The sequence below is a fragment of the Mugil cephalus genome, chromosome 5 (assembly GCF_022458985.1).
Source record: "Mugil cephalus isolate CIBA_MC_2020 chromosome 5, CIBA_Mcephalus_1.1, whole genome shotgun sequence".
Lineage (NCBI taxonomy): Eukaryota > Metazoa > Chordata > Actinopteri > Mugiliformes > Mugilidae > Mugil > Mugil cephalus.
Window position 1 is genome coordinate 10,353,297 of NC_061774.1, and position 20,167 is coordinate 10,373,463.

Consider the following 20,167-nt stretch of genomic DNA (forward strand, 5'->3'; position numbering starts at 1 on the left):
TTTATTGCGTCTGGGCAGGCACTGTTTTATGACAATTGATTCTTAGGATACTTACAGCTGCATCTAACCAGGGCCCGCTAGATAGCACTGATCATCGCTGAGGGAAACCATATGGGAGAGAGAGGAGAAGAGAAAATAGAAGAAGAGATGAGGCAATGGTTGAGGGGGAGCACTGGGAATGAAAATGAGAATTTCGATGCAAAAGAAAAGCGTGAGCCAGGGAAAGGAAATGCATGGTGAGGAGAGGAGAGAGGAGAGAGGAGATAGTCTCTTTGGACAGAAAGCCTAATCCCAAACATGTAACAGATTAGGTGCAGGACACAGAATGCTCATTTAAAGGGAAGAGATATGTTTAAAGGGATTGCGAGCAAACACATGCACACGCACCGAATTTTGTCACCTCAAACACATAACACCCGCTGACAAAAACATCCATGTAGCCTCTCCTTTGGTAGGATCATGCACTAAGTATAAATAGGCCCAGCATTTTTCTGAAATTCTCTCCTTGACACAGTTGAAGTTGAACTCACAGTTTATGGGCTTCGCATTGCTGCAGTCGTAAAACAAGAAGCACCACACAGTGCATCTGAGATCAAACAAAAACAACAAAACCCCTAATAGTTAGAGACACACACAGTATCTAGTGCAGTATCCCATTTGGCAAAACATGTGAAAATGTTTTTTTATTCATTCGTTTTTGACACCACAAAGTCATGATCCTGTGCATTAGAACGGGGGAGCGGGTGAATGAGGAACTGAAATGACTCAGGGATTATATATCCATAGTGCCATCTAGTGTCTCCTGGAAAACGCACACAAATACACATGAGATTCCAGCTGTGATTATGCGCCGCACAGGACAGGACACGACTGCATCTTAATTGTAGTTCTTTCATAGGTCTTCACTGGTCCTTAAAATGACACTGAAATGTGTTCAGTGGGAGCTAGAGCCATCAACAGATTTATAATTAGTAACTAGACAACATATTACTAATATGATTAATTACATCATGCATTGATAAAGCCATAACATCTGTAGCTATGTATTTGATGTCTGTCTATTAATGAGATCATTTATTCTGTTATATGTTGCTACGGGAACTGTTCAAATATTTCAAAGCTGTAAAGATAATCCCACTACAAAAAGAATTAAACTGTTAAGATATCTTAACAGGAGCTGAAAATGTCAAAGATTTATTTGAACTACTGTAAGTCCCCTGATGGCTTTAAACTAAAAAAAAAAAGAGCAATAAGCACTTCCTATAGATGTTTTTGTTGTATATTTTCCTTTAAGCCACCATAAAGTTAATATTGGACTCATAGCAGCTACCATGGGTAAATTCATTTTCCTTGGAGAGACTGTGTAGTTATTGGAAAGGATTCGATTTTCAAGTGTAGCACGTACAGAAATAAATTTAGATTACTACAACATAAGTGCACATACGCGGGAATATGCCTGCGCCAGTTTAAAAAACTCAGACTGCAGCGTGCGCTGAACAGAAGTGCAACATAAACATGTCATCCATCCCTGTGAAAGGAAATCTGTATTCCTGATAGAGCAGGAAAACCCCATAAAGCAGGCCACGTTCGGCTGTATTCCACTGCAGTATTGAATTGCGGCGCTGCTGTTGAAATTTAATATCCTCCGGTTGGCAGGAGCCATGCGCTGCGAAATCTATTATGAAACAGGCCTGTTCTTTAGGGTGCAAAGGCCACCGCTTGGCATGTCTGTGTGCGAGTGTATCACTGCGGGAAGCATACTGGGATTACGAGGGCACCCAGTGAGGACCAGACTTTCCCTTACTCCCCAGACCCCCTCCCCCAACCCCCCGTCTGTCCCCCTATGGGTGTTGCTCCTGCTAGTTTGTTTCTTCCTCCATCTGTTTCATCTCTCCTCCGTCCTCCAGGATGTATCGCTCTCCAGCTCGTACTCCACTCAACTTCATCAAGCGCTCCGGGATCTAAATGACTTTAATGGCCGGATGATTTTCAGCTAAATTAAATGCTTGATGCTCAGACTATTTATGGCTTGCCTAGATTGTGAGTTATCTCTGACGTCTCTGGTCTAAAACTTGAGCTTGAATATGTCCATAAATACGCGGACGGCCTTCATCAAAAGGCAGCAATCTAAAAGGTATCAATCAACATAACTGTGGGGTGTAGTCGTCATTAGCCTCATATATTTTTATGGGTCAAGCAAGTGAATTTGTCTGTAGTTTGGTTCAAGTGGGACATTCAAATCCTTTTGATCACAGTGTCTGACAGCCTATTTACTGTTACATTCAGTTTTATTTTAGTGGTTTCTCTTCAGCTGGACCAGAAAAAATGGGGCAGAGAAATCTTCTTGGTGGGTCTCTACAAGGATGAGAGACGGCAAGACAGGGAGAAGAAAAATATAATATTCAATTTGATTCTCTAGTTTAAAAACTCCCATTTGATTCTACGGCAGATTCGGTTTTGTTTTTGCTGAGCGCTCAAAGCCATTTTATCTTCTCCCTTTCTCCCCTTGTGCAGTTTCCTTGAGCATCTTGAGAGAGATTTCAAAAATGTCATTAATTATTAGCGTCTCCCTTGTCAGCAGGGTTCAGCACGAGAGATGGAGAGAATAGGCCTGCATCTTGGTAAACACAAAGACGGCACCCTAATTCAAGGAGAAAAGTAACTCAGCACACTAGAGGATATTTCAAACTGTCACTGCTCAAAACTCAGGCAAAAATATGCTCCAAAAAGAGGCCAGCGGAGGAGACGTGTGAAAACGTTATCTGAATAGCACATCAAAATTGCATGTGCAGGGGGAGCCTGTAGACAACCTCAAGCTACTAGTGGGTAAGCACAAGCTGGGAGGGCAATCTCTTTCATGCTTTCACATTGATTCTCCTTGATAAGCATCAAAACTTCAAACTTTTTGTAATGAGAGTCACGTTTGAGCGTTTTGTTCCCAAGTAAAATAAAACCATGCGTGACTGTATAGACTCACGCAGCCAGGTTCCTACAGCTCAAGGCAAATTAAATTTAAGACTTTAATGCTACTTGAAATGAAACTTAAGACCAACAACATAATCAACACAAATGGAAAATTTTATTTGAACATAAAACGTGACTTTTTGGTCCAGTGAAAAAGACATCTATCTATCTATCTATCTATCTATCTATCTATCTATCTATCTATCTATCTATCTATCTATCTATCTATCTATCTTTTGTTTCCTTATTTTATTTCATTTTTTTAAGTACTTACCAACATCAGTTTTGTTCAGCCAGGAGGAATATTTCCTCTCTAACAGCTAAGTGAGGTCGAACCCTGTCACCTTATGGCACACATGTCAAACTCAAGACCAATAATGCATGTATGTGCATGTATTTTGGCTGAATGGTGTATATTAGGATGTAGTGAATAAAGCGACAGTCTTACTAGTATCTATTGTGTAGTTCGAATATATGATGTAAATGTAAGTTACAGCAATGAGGTGTCCCAGACTGCACTGTAACAGTAGCCTCAGCAACAGTGGTAGAGCAGATTCTGATGCTCCATCAGTCCATACAGTTAAACGGTAGATTTCACACTAATTAAAGTCATAACATCCTACTTACCAATGTGTTGGGATTTTTAAGACTTTTGAAAGACTGATTTAAGACATTTTAATGCCAATTAAGGCCTTATTTTTAGATTAATGAATTCAATGCCTTTTAAGACGTTTTAAGGACCCTGGCAGCACATGAAATGAAGCATAATTGATCACTCTAATTTGGGTTAAGTATTGATTTTAGAAAAGTGGTGGTCAGCATCTACCTCAAGAACAACTAAAGTCAGTCGCTTATTCTCTCTAGGTGTATGTGGCTGCCTCACAAAGGAAATTAACATTGTGTGTACCCATTAAGGATTTTCTAAATGAATGAATTTAACTGATTTCTAATGTCTGACTAATTTAAGAGCACGACAAAAGATTTGATATACAACAGTTTTTTCAGTTAGATATATTAGACCAGGGGTCTTCAACGTTTTTCAGGTTTTCAACGTTTCCAAAACTGATGGAGGGATTAAGTAGGGACCCCCTACTATATATGTGTATGTGTTCTATATTAAACTCTGCCTAGTGCTATTGGTAAATAGACATTATTATTATTATTATCATTTTGCATTTACTATTAAGCTATTTGAGTGATGCACAAGTTGAAATATTTTTTGATTGCAACAGTAGGGTGGCCGTGCAAATGCTATACATACCTACATGGGATTTCATCTGGGAACTGAATAGACTCTCTTTAAATTAAAAATTAAAATATAAATATATAAAAAATGTTCAATCAACCAACGATTTTGGGACCCCCCTACAGTACCTCTTGAAGACTTATCTGCAAGTCTCCAGTCACATTGGTGACATCCCTGGACAGTTATTTGATTTGATAAACTAGATACCTATGCACAATAAGTCATAACTGCAATCGCATAACAAGTCATACTTGCTTAAGTGAAATACCAATTTTATCAACACAGTATACCTATACTAGGAGTGTGCATGGTTTCACAACTCCAGCCTATGACGTGATCAGCATTTCTGGCTCTCACCACCAGAGTGCTGGTGACACATAGCATGCTGAATAACGTCATGGATACAGAAAGCCAAGAAGCATGTTAAGTAACCCTACACCAGGTATTGTTCCAAGACCGCCTGCACAGATGGGGACAACCTCAGCTGGCAATTAGACAGTAAAACTGGATGACTATTTGCCAGGTTGGGTATTGTAAAGAAAATGATTGACTTTTTAGGGGAATAGATGGCACAAGCATCTTCCACCTGTCATCTCTGACCTTTTTTCTCTGATTTCTATTTCAGTTTGTCTCTGATGCTGATAAACCTTTGACACATTAAATATTAGCACAGAGGTGGGAGATGCTTCGCTTGACCCAAATAACGAAAACAGACAGGCTTTTTTTTTGATAGATGCATTTTTAAAATTGTTAAATTGTGTAAACTTTAAGTGGTTGTCACTCTAGTCACTCTTCATAGGAAGGGATAGCTGCATCAGTGTAACAACCATTGGATGAGGTCTTTAATAACTCCCAGAGAGGAACTGTAAGCGAACTGCACACACCAGTACTGTATGGCCTGCGGGGGAAAGCCTGGGAACACGTCTTTGAAGACGCAGTCTCACAAGTGAAGCCTCACGATTCTGTGACGTATGTAGTAGCATCAGTCACTGAGGGGACAGAGAGATCACGCTGCCTTTACATACAAAGCAGAAAGGATCTAATTACGAGGCAGAGCGGGTCTAGATACTGTAGGCCAGGCTCCATTCGAAGGCAGAGACAAGATCCCCTGGGAAAAATCAGACAAACCCAGGCTCGACATACCGTCCGCTTCTCTTTCAAGTACTGTCATTCAGAAGAGACTCCCTGTCCAGAAGAACTAATGGCCTGAAACAAAGTTAGGATAACCACTTGGAGACATGCTGCTTGATCCGGCCATTAAAGTCACACTGCACAGAATTATGCTTGATCATGCTATATTTTCGTAGACACGATAGTTAAGTGTTGCCACTATATGTAGATCCTGGCTAATATGAACATCAGTCACAGTGGCTCCCACAAATTTTTTTATGATGCTACCCCACATATTATAAACAATACAATACAATACAATACAATATACGCGTTTTATATCAATTCGTCTTTAAATTACCGCAGTAATATAGCAACAAACAGCAGCAGTTTGTGTATTTTATCATTTCATACACAGGAATGTTTTTGAGATGTGATATTATATGGACAAATGTATGTAAAATTAAATAAAATATCAGTGAATAAATCCTATTGATAGTTAACAGTTGACTTTCAATCAAACTTTGCTAACTAGCGCTTGTAAAGCTAAGCTAGTTCACGTTACTTCTGAGGAGTCTTTTCCTCTGTGTCTGGTCTAAAAAAAATCACAAACATTGGGTTTGAAAAAGCAGCGATGACATAAATATTTATTAGTGAACAACATAAACAACTTCACATGCTACGTGAGCTGCCCAGCAGGTTTTTTCTGTCAAGTCAAATTCAGTAAAGAGGAGAAGGTCAGAGAGATGCTATCGGGAGCTATAGGAAAAACACGATACAAGCACCACGTTGTCTGCAATGTGCAAAAATATTTCCGATTCTTTATGAGACGATGCCGGAGCAAATTAGACCCTGGCGGGCTGCCGTAGTATTAAAGTTGTATGGGAAACCTTGCAGCCGTTATCAAATCACTAGGACATGGGGTGTTTTTGCTGTAAAGTTGGACATTTTGACATGCAGGCATGTGAGGATTGGCCAGCCCCAAGTCAGTCAAGCAACTGCAGTTTTTGGCACTTCCCACAAACATCCAGTATCAGAATAATGTATGGATAAATGAGGATAAATGTGTTTTTTGCTGGTGTATAAAACTGCTGGTATCTTTGGTTCCAGTGTGAAAAAAAAAACCTTCAGTTCAGACTACTTTGATGGGGAATGCGTAAAATGTATTTGGATATCAAAGAGTATCGTAAAGTAAATACCCTTTAACCAATCCACTTGGGGCGCTTAACTCAAAAGCGAATGTGTAAAGTGTGAGATTATGTAGCCACACAGGAAGCGGTGCTGTGATAAAAATTTCACAAAAAGGCTCCAGCTTCATTATCTGGACCCATTCAAACGCAATCATCATCGCCATAGTTCCATATCTCAGCACATATGAAGCAACACCCAGCCACATTATGTCATTTATCTCCCAACCAAACCCACAAACACACTAGTAGAATGAAAGTGTTTTTTTTTTCCTTAGATCACATCCAAAACACAGCTGCAGAATGCTGCGGGTGGTGATGATTTGTCGGGGGGAGTGGGCCGCCGGCCTTTTCCCAGAACGCTCAGGCTGCCACAGTTTACGCGAGTTCAAGTTTGTTGAGGTTTTCTAAGGATTCGTTTCCTCTCTCGTCCGTTGAGGAATTTAACCATGGGATCTGAAAATGCCATGATGCAACAGTAGGTCTTTATTTTCTGTGTGAAAAACCCAGCGGAAAAACCCAGAGGAGGAGGGCCAGAAGGCTGGAGCCAGTCCAGCCTTGGACAGGAGGAGGAGGAGGAGGGCTGATTCAAGACCACCGGCAATGCCTGCTTATGTGATCCCAACACATTTACCAATATTGGGAGATGGACCTTTCCTTACAAAGCACCTTCATCTTTCAATCAATTTACACCGATAAATCTTCTAATATTGTGTGGGTCTCCAAAACAGTCGTGACTCATCAGTGAATGGACATGGGCCTTCTGAGGGTGTCCTGTGGTGTTTGACACCAGGATGTTGTTAGTGGGGGGTCTTTGTGTCCGACAGGTTGAGGGGAGGGGCCTTTATGGATCATCCCACAGATACTTGATCAGCTCTTCCTGTTTTTTTCTAAACCCGTTTGTGTGTGTGTGTGTCTGTGTCAGGCTGCATCCTGCTGGGGGGTGGCTGCTGCCATCAAGGAGTGTCATTGGTATGGGGTGGGGGGTGTCTGGTCTGGTCTGGTCTAGGTGGGTGGCACATGCCACCCAAGTAACTGCAAGTAAACTCCACACTAAAGCCAGGTCCAAAAGTTTCCCGAAAGAACATTATATTGTCACAAGGTGGTCAGTGTTGTATACTCGTCCTGTCTGTGGTTTTAATGTTGTGGCTGATCGCTGTATAACATTTAGGGTTGGAAAGTTTTATTCCAACAACTGAGCAAGAAACACAACTTTTTCTTCCATCCACTCTTTTCACATGACTTAATCTAACTTATTTTTGATCACTGCTTTATTCCAGCATCAGAGCATTCTTAAAATAAAAGTGTTAAGCTCACTAGTACAGCCCTTGAGGACTACGGAGATTTACAGAGTTGCTGTTATATGATCCAGCAGCTCAGCATTTAAGCTTTCAGCACTCTCAGGTTTAGCCTGGCGATCACTGTGAAAAATGGCACATTGGTTTAGGGAGGAAGATTCTCCTGCCCTGTATTTTAAGGTAAAAATCTGTTTTTGTCGTGCCATGCCAAATAACTCCCTATACAATGTCTAAGTTGGGCAATATCCCATCAAAATCCGATAATTATGCACAAAATGACAGCCTGCTCTTGGTCGCTGCCTTGAGACTCAAGAATACAGTGGACTTGAAAATAAAATCCCTGATTTACGACGTTGATGACCTTAACTCCGCTAACCAAGAATCTTTATGGCTCAAAATGAGGAGGTGAAATTACAAAGTGGTGACCGTGGAATGTGAAATTAGAGTCCCTCCAAATTCACTCCTCCGAATGCGACTGTAATTATGCAAGCGTAATTATTTGATTACGTGCCGCGCAGGCTACACGGAGATAGCGGACTGTCACAATAATGCCGCATAATAGCCAAGTTCATCGCTGTTCTTATGACTCGATATTCCGCGAGACTGTACAAAACACAGGTCATTACTCATTAATGTAAATGTACAAGACGGGCTGATTGGAGCCCGCCCCTCTCTCGGGTCATTCGGTAGGAGAGTCAGTAGGATGAGGAAGAGAGGTCAGGTTGCTCCTCCGTCAGATGAATCGGCTGATGAGGTGAAGCAATTAGCGGGGGTCTCTGAAAAAAATCTACACGACCTCATGATTTAGCGCCATATGCTCGTGACAAATTGTTTCTTCTCTCTATAAACCTAATAATTAACATTCCCTTCAACGCAGCAGAGGACACGTAACACAGTAATCTGTCTGGAAACTGGCAGCACTGCGCCGAGAACAGATAGGGCCTGCAAGGGAGATGATTAAAAACTACAAAGGGAAGATTTAGATCATGTTTGTAGGCGGGGTGCGTGTGTGTGTGTCGAGCAAATCTGAATAAGGGAGGGAGACGCTCAGTGTGAGGAGGAAGGCAGAGCGGAGGATGAGGCAGAGCGGGGACAGAGGAGCAGGAAGGGGAAGCGAGTGTGTGTGTGTGCGTGGAAATCCTTGCATTGCAGTTTGGCAGCGGAGGTCAGCGAGACTGTGAGAGGTTAGAAGCAATTTATCACGGCGAATTAAGTAAAGGAGACGCAGAGTCCCCGCCACCCCTCGTCCCCCGCTGTGTGTCTTACTACAACAAGTGGTGACAGAGGACGACCAGAGGTTGCTGTCATCTTCAGTTCCCACTCAAACTGCTGCAACCTCTACAAGCTCGGCACAAAATCTGGTGCTAGGCATACCGAACAGCGGCGCTGAGCAGCACAGAGAGGACCAGGCTTCTGTGATCGAGGCCAGTTTTAAATAAACTGCCTTTCACCTGTCTCCACATATAGCGCACGGTGACACAAACAGATCCATCTTGCACTGGATACAGACGGGGTGTAAAAAATGCATTAAGCCCGGTTCTAAATCTGCGCGCTATCAGAGGAAAAAAACGTCTTGTTCAAAACAGCCCTCTATAAAGACTTTAAACCTAAAGCTATGGGAGGACATTTTCCCACAGAACCTTCAAACAGTCAAAACCAAAACCTTTTTCATTCCTCAGCACACAGCTACACGCCTCAGAGTATTTATGTTAAAAATGGCCGGCTGCCATTCATTCTCTGCCTGTGGCTAAACACACACTTGGAGATTTTTAGGATTATCTCAAGCACGTCCCAGAGGAGAATCAGTTGGAATCTCTGGCCCCGTGTTGGATCTCTCGGCTTCCCCGTTCTAAACGCAGGACACGTCACCTCGGTCGTGTAACCTTCCTCCAATTAGATATTAACATCAAGCAGCTTGAAGTTGCACACATGATCAAGGCCGTAAGAAATAATCCCTTTGTCGACAGTTCGCGTGTCACAAAAAACACATTTGTCCTATTTTTTTGTACTTGGGAAAAACCTGAAGATTGGAGGATTTAGAAGAATATTATATAACATAAGAACACAGAAGGTGCGGCACGTGGTGTAGAAGAATTATTTAAAACTCTGCACTATTTCCAGGTCAGCAATCAAACGTGATTAACACAGCGCTGGCCACGTTAAATCCTTCCTCCGACAGGTCAGAATTCCTTTCACTGAAGCTCAGGTGAATTTAAATGAACCATCAGACAGCATCGAAATTAAATGAAAGTATCGGAAGTGAAATTGTTATTCAGAGCAAAGCTTCCTCAGTCTCAGTCTGAGTGCCCACTCACAAACCCTCAGTCCACAGCACTCTAAAATGTCACACTTTGAGGAAAATGGATCAGTTGTGTCCAAAGCACGTACAAACAGATATATATATATAAAAAAAAAAACTCGAGGATCAATACGTCAGGCTTTGTACACTTCATCGCAGACTCAGAATTGGCTTTAAAAAAAAAAAAAAAAACAGGCACACAACAAGACAGTCGGGTGGAGCCTCAGAGGATGAATAGCACCTCTAAATAATTTCTAGAGTGGAACGTGGCCAAATTTTTGTGGCGGGCTAAGGCGTATCAGCACTTCACAATGGATGACTGGAACAAAGTCACACGTACTGATGCATTCAGGAGCGGAGGGCCCTATTTTGAGCTGACTTCCAGAGACGACAAACATGAAAAAAACATGTTTCTATTGCTTATGAAACGCAACAAAGAGGCAGAAAAAAAGAAAGGTGTAATTTAAAGGGCCTGATTTTCTAGACATGTTTATATCTTTAATATTCACAACGGTTGAATATCAAAACTAAATGTGTAGACATCTGCTTTAGTATTTTTATTCTATATTATTTATCAAAGTTACCAAGCTTCCATCCTAGTGTGAATCTGTGTCGTGGCATCATGGTAAACTGTGAAAAATATAGAAGAAATGAATCAGATCAGATCAAGTTTAAGCTCGAGTCCTGTCTGGATTCTGGTTGACAAAACTGACAAAACTAATTGAATAGCTTACACTTAATGTATTCTCCTTCTCCTGGCAATAACACAGTGTCCACTACAGTTAGAATCAGTGACCAGAAACACTTGACAGCCAACCATGTGTTTACATGTCTCTATTTGAGGTCAACAGCAGGATGTGTATGTGTGTGCGTGTGTGTGTGTGGGCGTGTTTGAGGCTAAATGCATGCACATGTGCATGAAGGGCACGGAGAGGACGCAGCAGTCTCCCAAAGGAGGAATTTATTTGAAAAGAGAGCCTCCCATGACCCGGCTTGATCTCGTCCCCCTCCATTCTTCGGTGGGGGCTTCGCATGCCTGTGTGCATGCTCAGTGTTGGGGATTTGCAAATCTTTTCCCAATCCCCCCACCCCCCACCCCCAGGACAGCACTGCACTCCCACCAGCCTCTCATAATTTGGCCAGCAGCTCGGTCCGGCTTTCCGCCAAGAAAACAGCCCACCAGCGAGGTCCAAATACCTGACTGCTGAAGGCTCTTATCTGCCACGAGATGATACAGGAGAAGCTGCTCTCCGCACACCGCGCCCGGGCAGACGCTGAACGGCCCGCCCCGCTCCCCGTCTCTTCATCTGTCTGCTTGTTGTTTGTCAGCACAACACTGTGAGACCTCCACTTCTTTGGACTCAGCTGGATGTGACGGTTTGACAGACCGTCACAGCTATAAGCTAAAAGGCACAGAGACGACACTGTCACAGAACTCTTTCACAAGCGCACCTCTGAGCGCTTCATTTTTGCACGTACGTTCAACTCCACGCGCTACTTCTATATCGCTGCATTTCTATTGGTTTAAATGTAACGTAAAACAAAACCTTGAAGCTTGATTGGATTGAGCACCGACTCGTTTGTCACCGACCCGATAATAAGAGGCAAAACTACAAGAGGCTCCTGCCACGTCCGTGAAAAAAACACCCTCACAGGCCATCTGCCTTGTTTCTTCCTCCTTCACGAGCAAACTGTGAGCTTATTTAGCTAATGCCCACTCATCAATCAACGGGGCTTTTCCACAACCATCCAACGCAGCTTGAACTAAAGGACCCTCATAATTGAATATTAAACTCCCGATGAGTGGTAAGACAAGCTACTGAGATGTCGACTGGAAGCTGTAATTTGTTCCTGCGGCTGTGCTGGCAGAGACGGTTGCGGTTGCAACCTGTCCACCCAAGGTTATTCAGTCACACTGTCTAATGTTGTTGTGCTTTTGCTTTGTTTTTTTGATAAAAAATCGCGTCCGCGCCCTGGGGTACCCAAGATGCAAGAGTGCATCAATGCACTGTACTCGGCACACAAATACGTAAACACAGCCGGGCTTTAAATCAATGGCAGCTCTGTTAAGAAATACATTTGGTCCATATTTATTGCAGCATCCTGAAGGAAAACAGAGAAAGAGGAGTCAGTACATGACGACAGATCAGGCAACTCATGACTCTGCCTCACAAAATACAAGACATAGAGAACTGTGTCTGGCCTGTGGAGTCTGATGTATGAAAATGATGATGAAGTGGGAACATTATGAGAGGAGGTACTCTTGCAAAGATCAAACGATGCTTTGTGTTTTGCTACAAATTTAGATTGTTCAAAAGCTAGTTACAGCAGCAGAAAGGCAAGAAGAAGAAAACTGGGGTTTCACATCTATGGATGTAGATATTGAAATACCTTGAAAATCAAGGTTTTGGAGAGATCAGTGACTTTTCTTCCGTTGCCTTAATGATTTGACAGTCTCATCATTTTGAGTTCTGATCTTTCTGTTCTGATCTTTTCTTTTTCTGCCTTTTTCTGGATTGAAACAGTACGTGGACGACCTGCAGCAAAAGCCTCAAGCCTAATCCATGTCTGCACATTAGTGAGAGCCTCAGACTCAGCGTATGGGGCACCCACTAAACTACTTACACAGGTTCCTGGAAAAGCATATATAAAGGCATGTATAACACATACATCAGGGGTCTTCAATATATTTCAGTCAAAGGACCCCAAACTAATGGAGGGATTAAGTAGGGACCCCCTACCTACTACAGTATATGTGTTCTATATTAAACTTGGCCTAGTGCTATTTATAAATATACATTATCATCATCATTTTGCATTCAATATTAAGCTATCCCTTATCCCTTTACTAAAATAATTTGGATTCATGTTAATATGTATAAGAAATTTAAATTTGTGGGGAGAAATTTAAAAAAAAAAAATATATATATAAAAATGTCTAATCAACCAAAGATTTTGCGACTCCCCTGCAGTACCTCTGTGCATCCCCTAGGGGTCGCAGACCCCCTGTTGAAGATCTATGACATACATGAAAGCATGCATAATTCATCAGCATTAAAACAGAGTACCATTTATGTTGTCCTAATTTCCCCTACACTATAAACACACAAGAATAATGCAAATCAGATGCAAACCAAATAAAAATAAAAAATTCACAGGAAACTGGGGGCACTTCTCAGAAAATGGAGGTATAGGTGAACGGACTCACTTTTCGAGTCAGGGCCTTCAATACACTGCTCCTTATTTGGCCCTTTCGCTTCATTTTTCAGCCTCGCAATTTGCAGCTTGGTTGGAGATTGTCCAATAAATAAACATAAAGTTCTCACTACTACACCACACACAACTTGCACTCAGAATCACACAGGCGTCGAAAAAAAACAAAAAAAAAACATTAACACAGTCACCACAACCAAGTCTCAAATTATTTCCCCACAGGAAGCTGGAGGAGTCGCGTCCTTCAACCAACTTCGACAAAAACAACATTGCAGCTCCCCTGCTGTTTTAAGGGACTCCCTGAGAAGACACAGCCAAGGACTGGACGCTACATTCAGACTCACGCCGGCATCAGCTGTTGACAGATGGTCGGTCCTGAATGAAAACATCTCCACGCCGGATGCCCGTCACGCCTAACTGATCTGTGAGGGTGAATCGACTGACGTGCACAGAGACACTCCCTAAGGAAACAAAGAGCGTGACCCATAACGTTCTTTAAAAGAGTCCAACACACAGGCACAAAAAAGAAATAAATAAATAGGATTCAAATATTTCCTGCGCTGTCCTGTTCGTCAGAGAGTTTGGAGTATCTGTGACCATCAGTGTTTCATGGAGCAAATCCAAAAGTGACATTGTGACATTATAACCAAGCACACTAGTTTTATCAAAGAGTGAAGTGAAGGGTGTTCAGTTACACCTGTAACATTTTAATATTGCATTTTTAATGTTGTTTTGCACGGCCTACTGCGAGGCATGCCAGTCAAGCTTAGAGGAATAACAGCATCGTGCGAGGATCTAAGCTGAGTTGATTTCATTTTGATCTTGGAAAAATTAAATGCCTTTAGACAAACTGTAAAAAAAAAAAAAAAAAAAGGCTGGGTTCGGTCTGCAGGGGGAGGGAGCTCCACAATCTGCTGGCAGAGACGTCCGATTGTCTTCAAGCTACAGGGTCAAACAGGTACTCTGCTGTACAGTTGGCGTTTACCTCTATTCTTGGAAGTCACTGCAGCCGCAGAATCAACACAGAGTGCCCACCCTCTGTCACAGCCAGAATCCTCTCACCACATCCAGCAGACGCTGGCATGCGCCTTTCCCTCAGATGAAAACCCGCGGCTCTTGTCATCCTTATAATGTCTTAATGATTATCATCTAAGGGAGAAACTGGAGAGCAAGCGTAATGGAGAGAGGGAGTATAGACTGAGAGAGCAGCCAGCACCCTGTAGATGCATGATGAATGAGGGTGTCAGCTGTATTCACCCAACTAGCGGCGCCATCTCCAAGAGTGTCGAGGCCCCATGCGCTGAGACCTGTCTCATTAACCACAGTGATCGCGCATTAACAAGGAAGCCAGCGGGAGAGCGGGAAAATAAATCACTCTTATAGGATGGGGCACCACTGGTTTTGGAAAAGTACAATATGGCTCTGAAAGTATCAGCTGATGGTGCTGCTGTATCCAGATCCAGGGTGGAACGTTTCAGTCAGTACCAAAAGTCAGCATTATCAAATAAGTTGCTATTAATAGCGTCAAACAGGGACAGGAGTTTGACGGGCCCTTTCTAATGCCGGACACCACTTAATTGCGCTCCGTTCTTTTGGCACGGTGCATTATTGATGAGGAGCTGACATTTTACACTCTGCTTTTCTTGAGCCAAAGCTACAGTGCCTCCATTGTCACCTGCAGCACTGACAATGGCCATACTGAGAGACTGTCAGAGTCAAAAATGATGTAATATCCCCACGGGGATTGTGTGGGATTGCTATTGTGTTGTTTGCTGAGTTTGTGGTGACTACACTGGACTGGATTTTAGACCATGCTATTATGGCATTCATCGCCTACGCTCTTTTATATAAATACAGTAAACAAACAAAAAAAATGCTTCCATAACTTTGACAGCATTGATGGTCTGCATTTCTACCCAAGGGTGTGGCTGGGTGGTGTCAGCTCAGGTCAGTCATAAAGGTGCTTACAGTCCTTCACAGCGACAGAAGTGATGAGCACAGGAAAGTAAAGCACTTTCAGCAAATGATCAAAGAGGTCATTCATCTAGATCAACGGCAACAGCTGCAGCAGCTGTAATATTCTTACTCTGAAACACTCATTTGCCTTTGTGATAGCAGAAATGACCACGAGCGCATTTAAATTAACTTCCTGTTGTAAAACTGAAGCAACACATCATGTATCTGTGGCTGCACACTTGCTCTCTCGCCGTGTTTCCCGAATAATGAGATCACACGCTCACTGGGCTTGTTTGCAGGTTTGATTGCACGGAGAAAAGCTTCCCACACACTAATCAGCTGATGGGGGTCATTATGCTGCTGCTGCTGCTGCCCACTACCCCGTGCACAGCCCTACGCACCGTGGTCCGCGTGCAAACTGTGGTTATTTAGCCAACGCGTGTCCTCGTGTGCACGTTACTCTCCCTGGTCCGTCAAAACCCCACAGGAAAGAAACACAGCCTACCTCGTTTCGCCGTGACAGCTCCGTACGTCGCCTTGTAGAAGCAGGGGTTGGCAACAACGTGCCGCTCGCAGTAAAGATCACAGCTCGTAAGCGCAGAAGTTTCTGACGACTCAGTGAGTCTGGGAGCGTACACACACGCACAGAGAGTGTCAGTCAGTGGCTGTCGGAGATGTGTGTCACACGCAGAGTGTGTTTGACAACGCCCCAAAACAAAACTGATCTGCTTGATCCGCCGCCGGATGGATCATTGACGCGCGTTGAGGATGTGGTTCTCCAAATCGGTTGTGCGCAACGGCGCGCTCGCTCTCTCCCTCCCGACGCGGTCGCCAAACCAAACGCTCCCCAAGGACACGTGACCAACCCACGGGGGACGGGAATAGCTCGCGTTCCCCCCACGGCAGCAGCTGGGATCGGTTACGCCGCTGCTCCAGTGCCCGCGCAACAAACCCGATCCATGCGCACTCATACTCCTCCTACACCCGCCCTCCCGTCTCCCGTGGCCTCACGGTGTCGCTGTCATTTGTCTTTGCTTTAAGAAAATTAATAGGAAATAAGCATAACTGTTGAGGATATTTATTTGTTGACTGTTATAAACTAAAAGAAAAAGGAACAGAAGCAATAGCCTATTGTACACAAGTACATTCTATCTTATAATATCGAATATTTATAAAAATTAAAAAGCGGGAAATTTAGATTCTCAACCCTCATCAATACAGAAATGGGTCAAAAGTGTGCAGCGATTAGTACTGTTGTTCAGGTTCTAGGTTTGACCCTGCCTGGGGCCTGTCTGTGCAGGGTTTGTTCTCCCTGTGCCTGCATGGGTTTTCTCTGCAAGTACAGCATTCCAGAGACAAGCTTGTTAGATTAACTGGTGATTCTTAGTTGGCTGTAGATGTGCATGTGAGTGCTCTCGGCTGTTTGCCCTGGATGGATGGACTGTATCTGGCACAATTAGCCAGAATGTCTTCCAGTTCATCCTATATTATCCCATGTTTGGCCACTTGATTATTATTCTGCTTCTCCTTAATTCCATAAATATAGAACAAGCATTCAGCATGCAAGCGTGCAGTTCTCTTTCCATTAAAAGCAAAGTGTGTGCTTTGCATATGCTTACCTTCATCAGTCTACAGAACATTAATCCCTGCCGAGTTCTCAGAAGTTGCGATATGATGCTGATTATCGACTTCTGTACAAATTAAAATTAATTCAGTTAATCACATCAAGTTAATCATTATACACATTGTATTAGAGGAATTTGTGCTTTATTTCTGATATAAAAAAGATATGTCAATCAAACCTAGTACTTACATATCTTTAAGAACTTATCGAGCAAACTAATCTTGATGCATTCCACATTCCTGAGAGGTTTAGTGTGTAAACATGCTTGAAGAAGGATAAAAGTCCAGATTTTTCAGAAAGCATTTTTCCAAGGTCTTTTCCTTTGTATAAAATAAATGAGAGCAAGAAAGAACCAACACAAAAGCATATGAAGCAATGCAAATATTTTAATATATATATATTTGCAATTGATGTGTGAATGTTGAAATGTTGAAGAATGTTTAAAGCTTCAGCCATGGCCCTTATATATAGTCAGCAGTGGAATGTCAGCAAGTGTATTTACTCACTGTACTCAGCACACTCAGTACAGTGTCGATGTGTAGAATTTCTAAGCACTTTTACTTTCTGCTTGTAATGTGCGACACTAGATTTTGGAAATAAATGATTTCTTTATTTCTTTAAAATTCTTAGTTACTACTTATTTTGCACATCCAAACTTTACTAAAATCAACTTAGATGACAAGCTCAATGGGTCGTTGCAGCGAACCAGCAGCAATTCACCAAGTGTGTGGAAATACTTCACTAATGATGTAGCTCATTCTACCTTGACATGCAAAACACGTAAGTCAGTCCTGGAATACAGCAAATGTACTACTGCAATGCACAGTCATTTTTAAAGGTACCCGCTAACGCTAGCAAAGGAATGGTCTAGATCCTTTTCACAGGAGTCAGTTTGCAAATAGCTTACAACTCGCTTTGAAATACTATAAATGTTGTTGATGGTGACAGGCTACACATATCTGAAGCGCACGCATGAGCTGTCTGTTCTCAGCATAACGCATTGGTTTGAAATTTATTTTCAGTTCTGTTATGTTCCACTAGTTGACGCGTTGTTGCTGTGGTTGCGGCATATTAGAAGTGTCAGACTGACTGCGTTTATGGTGTTGACATGGGTTATGGCCAACATTAGCCTGTGCTCAAGCTCCAGGAAACTTACAGAAAAGCCTCTGTGGCTTCCTTCGTGTGAGACACTACAATATATGTTTAATGCATTAAGTCAGTAATTAAATGTATCTCCAGTTATAACATTAAAGTAGTTAGAATCCAATAATATATGTTATAGGTGATTTTGAAATGGGTCATTCTGAACAACAAGTGCTCCAGGATTTATTTGTCTGCCTACTGCTGTTGGCTAGGCTAGTTAGCTGTAGTCTTCTTGTTGATTGCTAGTTGGTAGCTGACTGCTAGCCTATTGGTCAGCTTTGTTTTTTTTTTAGTTGGACTGGGCTCCTGAATGCATTTTGCCTCAGATCTTGGCAGAGGGGAGAAGTGTTGGTTGATGTGCAGTTGCATATCCCATCACTTCTTCCCTACTGCTGTTGGCTAGGCTAGTTAGCTGGTGTCTTCTTGTTGGTTGCTAGCTGCTAGCTGACTGCTAGCCTGCTGGTGGGTTTTCAGTTGGACTGGGCTTCTAAAAGTTTTTTGCTTTGGATCTTGGCTCAAGGAATTGTAACATCTTATCCTGTGTATTAATGAATGAAACGCCGTTTACACTATAGCATTTCTACTTTTATTTCTAAATATTACTTCTGCCAACATATGTAGTGCTAGACCTTGACAAACAATCCATAAATGTTATTCACAGTCCATAAATGTTATTCACATTAACATGTGAAATAGAAAATAAAGGCTAAAATAAAACACACAGCATACAAACTAAGAGCAGGTGGACATTTACAACTGAACTCCACTTCATATATCTGCATGTTGCGACTGACGTCGTACTATTTGTCTGGTAGGAATGTGGGATCCCTGTTTGTTTTTCCCTATCTCTGTATGCAGATATGCCATAGCTGATGTGGGATTGGCTGGCGTTTCCCAAATCCCCTGCCAATTGGATAATCATCAGAGAGGGAGCTATTTAAACATCCAAGATGGCGACCGTTGGCGATGTCCTCATCCTTCTCACCTCCCAACTGGTCACCACCTTGGTTAATTGTTACTTTTGGATTTGATTTATGTTTTAAGGTCAGTAGGAGTGAACTGCCATTTTAGTTAACCCTATTTTTTGATATGTTGAGGTAGGTAAGAGTTTGTCTTTTATTTTTTCCTCTATTTTTTCTCTGTTTTTTCCTCTATTTTTTCCACCTTTTGTCCTTGTGACTGCTTGGGACTTCGGGAAGATGGGGACTTTTTTTATGCTACCCCTAGACCGGGCAAAAAAGAAAAAGAGGAGTTGACGTGTTCATGGCTTCCAAAAAGCAAGAGCACTGATACAAGCCTTCTTCACCTCCATCTGCAAGAAAAACAGCCTTAAACACAAGACAGTCACTACTTCCTGGGTTGTCATGCGTACCATTGTCATCTCTCCATTCCATATGTATGTAGTTTCGACAGATATAAATGATATAAATGATGAAGAAAATGTAAATGCAGCACAGCAAATATCTTGAGACCCTTTCAGGCTGAACTCACCTCCTCAGCTCCACGTGGCTATATATAAAATGGAGCGGAAAACAACATTACAGCATGGAAACAACATTACGATTAATTAGCCCGCTGTGCACATGCAGGCGGCCGAATGTCGCATCGTTACTGCTCTGCATGCACAAAAAGAACAACGTGTTACTGCAATGGAAAATTTGGGTCTGTGGCGTAATACAATAATCACTGTCAGATCCACATGGTTGAAGAGATAGATGCTTAAACTTTTGAATGATTTACTTCCCGAGCAGCATGATCGATGTCTGTAAGGGCAGTTAGTGATTACTTTGTTAGGCTCATTGATCAGACATCAATTCTTTTATTGGCAAGTGAAGAAAAATAAGACATCTTAAAATTTTCTGTCACTTCAATCCATTTCCCGGGGAACAAATGGAAATTACATTACAGGCTTGAAAATGAAGATTAAAGGATCTCTAGGTGAGTTACCATGGGTATGCTGATGAGAAACAAGGATTCGCGATTTGTCGAATAACTGCCTTCAGACAGCCCTCAATTTGGGTGCAGACAAGACAGCCTAATGCCAAGGGGGAAATAAATAGGTAGTCTTTGTCTTACTCTCACATCCGCCAGCTGCCCTCCCACACACATTGCCACTCACCATCTCCC

The 20,167-nt window shown here is 42.4% G+C and overlaps 1 protein-coding gene across 3 annotated transcripts in view; it reads right to left on the reverse strand.

Annotated features, from left to right (window-relative positions):
• Window positions 1–16,233, reverse strand: part of mid2 (midline 2) — a 139,381-nt gene extending 123,148 nt beyond the window's left edge. For 2 of the 3 annotated variants that reach the window (XM_047584753.1, XM_047584755.1), the window contains exon 1: window positions 15,779–16,233. The gene's annotated coding sequence lies outside the window, so the exon portion shown is untranslated. The remainder of the gene's footprint in view (window positions 1–15,778) is intronic. The other variant, XM_047584757.1, reaches the window with a different exon arrangement.
• Between the last annotated feature and the right edge of the window lie 3,934 nt (window positions 16,234–20,167).